The sequence below is a fragment of the Triticum aestivum genome, unplaced genomic scaffold (assembly GCF_018294505.1).
Source record: "Triticum aestivum cultivar Chinese Spring unplaced genomic scaffold, IWGSC CS RefSeq v2.1 scaffold53220, whole genome shotgun sequence".
NCBI lineage: Eukaryota > Viridiplantae > Streptophyta > Magnoliopsida > Poales > Poaceae > Triticum > Triticum aestivum.
This window is the reverse complement of record NW_025243327.1, coordinates 1-2,945: the sequence shown is the minus strand read 5'-3', so window position 1 is coordinate 2,945 and position 2,945 is coordinate 1. Positions and strand designations below refer to the sequence as shown.

The following is a 2,945-nucleotide window of genomic DNA, read 5'->3' as shown; positions in this document are numbered from 1 at the left end:
TGAGTATTCAGAACTATTTCAGTTATTCAATCAAGATGCACTCGACAAATCTATCGTCAGTTGCTATTGTCTGTAAGTGATTTCTTTCTGTAATTTAAGTCTCAAGCTAGCTCTAGTGCTCATTGATTGATCATTAATTACCTATAATTATATATCGTCATTATATATTCTTTTCTGTAGTATTATGCAGGATGAAGATGTATGAAATGAAAAAAGCTGGACGCTATGGCATTGGGTTCATTGACCCAAATACCGTTAATGAATACACATGGAAATTGGAATGGTGTAGACAAGATGTAGAGAAAAACATGGTAGAGTTCTTGAAGCGCCTCAATAGCAATGAAGATATCCTACTTCCTTACAACTTCGAGTGAGGCACACTGTCTTGTACTACAAATTCTGTTTTTGCTTACTACCTAGATGTTAATAAGTGTATAGGGTTTACGGTTATAGTTGATTAGTGTTATGCACATGCCCGCTTAATTTATACATGCAAACGTATGCGCATGCAGCTTCCACTGGATGTTGTTAGACATTAAAGTTGACGAAGGAAAAGTTGAAGTACTGGACTCACTACTTAAAAAAGATAGTGACTACAGCATCGTGAAGGGGATAGTCGACAGGTTATTTCAATCATTATTAACTATATCTCGGCCTATTTAGTTCTTCATTTCCTGATATGAACTATTTTTAATAACCCCTTTATTAATTTTATTTGCCGGCGGGCAGGGCTTGGGCAAAGTACATCAAGGTGACTCCAGGAAAATGGCGACAAAAGCTATGTTGGTATCGACCCAAGGTAAGTAATTAAGTAGTACTAGTTAGCTAGCTACCATCTATTTAATTCTTGTTTCAACCATTAATTAATTAACATGCTTGATTAATAATTATCTGATTAAATTCTATTCTCGTAAAGGCCCTGAAGCAGGCGCCGGGGACTGAAGTGTGTGCATACTACGTTTGCGAGAACATTCGCATGATGGCGTCCGAAAGGAGCAAATCTGATAGACAGGACTGGGTACGTTTGCTATAACACTATTCACAAATCTTACATGATTGTCGATATCTAGTTACACAACTAATACACATGCATACTGATCTCCTTCTTAACAGTTTAAAGAGGTGCGGGACCAGCTCCTACCAACAGAGCGCATACGAGCACTGCAAGAGGAAATAGCGGGATTTTTGCTCGACCAGGTCATAGATCCCAAAGAAGAATACTATTACCCGCTACCGCCCCATGAACCACTTGTCATCGTGCTCCGAAGGCACCAAGGCAACATGTAGGAGAAATTGTATATATATACATGTGTATGTGTGAATAATTAATGATGGTTGTGAGACATTCGATTATATATATATATATGATCGGTTCTACGATAAAATCTATTTATATATATGCATAACGTGTACAATATGTAGTATCGTAAAATACCAGCAAACAAAAAAGAATTAAATGGAAAACACAAAATTAATGAAAAAATAAAAATTAAAACCAACCCCCCCAAACATTTAGTACCGGTTGGTGCCACGTGGTGGCACTTTAGCGCCGGTTCGTGCTGAACCGGTATGGGTGGGGGGAGGGGGGGCTTTAGTCTCCACTCTTTAGTGCCGGTTGCGGCCCTTACAAACCGATGCTAAAGTCCGGTTCTGCACTAGTGTGAAAGTTGCGAGCTCAAAGCTCACATCTCATCGCATGTCATCAAACGTACTCGAGGTTAACACACGCGCAGACAGACACGATTCTCCCGGCCGCCGTCGTCGAGGAACTGAACCGTGCAGGGGGCATGCAGCTTCCCGGAAGCTGCTAGCTTGGCAATGCGTGTATATAGAGTTGTCTCCCCGGCCATTCTCTAACACGTATACGTACCAAGAAGAGGTCGAGGGACGAGGTGTCTCCAAGCAGAGGCCGGTCCTCTGCAAGCTGCCGCTACGATCTTGGACGGCCGGCGGCAAACGTACTGCTGGTCCGACATTCGTCGCGGGGAGCCAGCTGCCGGCACGGCGCACCCGAGGACCTGCGCGCGGTTGCAGCCTGCAGGTACGTTATTCATCCGGTCTATGTTCTGTCCAGAGTTGATTAGCAGGCGCTGGCTAGTCAAACACATTGACTTTAGCCGTGATTTCAGTTTCCTACATTGGGCCAGTGTGGTAGCTTCTCACTGACACAATGGAACAAGTAGAGATTTGGGCACCCATCTTCGCTGATCCTCTCCCAAGCCAGGTATATATATTTACTTTGTTGATCGATCACCTCACATATTAAAGCTAGACACCACGCATGACTAGTTGGATGCTTGGTTTCATTTCGATAAAAATGGAGCTGCCCTGCATTTCTAAAAAAACTATAATTTGTCTGAAAGAAGGGTATAAGCACAACCAAAATAGTCAATAAAAAGTAAGCATACCCCCTCGTTTATTCAACTTTCATTTAAACTGGATGTAATATATAAATGTCGACTAGCATACTTCATATATGGTCCACGTTCTTTAGCTCTTACAATCTGGGATATAGAATTCGCAAGGGGTTCATCAAAATCCTAGCATTAACATAGGTTTCATTGCTCTGATGACAGGCGGAGATTGAAGTTTACTCAACATCCCTGGATTATGACACCACAGACTTCCAAGCACTCTTAGAAGGACCCCAAAATGAACATGATTTGGACAGATTGCTGAAATGTATGATGTTTAATTGTTGACTCCATTCCAAACTTCATTACACAAGCAAGCAATTTATCCATGGTCCGACTTTGAAACCAATTAACATATGAAGCTTTCCTTGCAGGTGCATTCAATCCTACTTATATAAAGGAGGCAAATTTAACTCACGAGGCAAGATTTTCACACATGCAAAAGTACAAACTTGCTAATAAATAAACATGGCAAATGGTACTGGAAATATGTATCATCATTGCAGATTGAATGCAGATTTTATTCACCAA

The 2,945-nt window shown here is 41.4% G+C and overlaps 1 long non-coding RNA gene across 1 annotated transcript; it reads left to right on the top strand.

Moving 5' to 3' along the window:
* The first annotated feature begins 1,722 nt into the window (after positions 1 to 1,722).
* On the top strand, positions 1,723 to 2,920 carry LOC123176963 (uncharacterized). The gene is made up of 4 exons (XR_006488718.1): positions 1,723 to 2,041; positions 2,130 to 2,224; positions 2,577 to 2,682; positions 2,789 to 2,920. It is a non-coding gene; the product is annotated as an uncharacterized lncRNA (long non-coding RNA).
* The last annotated feature ends 25 nt before the right edge of the window (positions 2,921 to 2,945 follow it).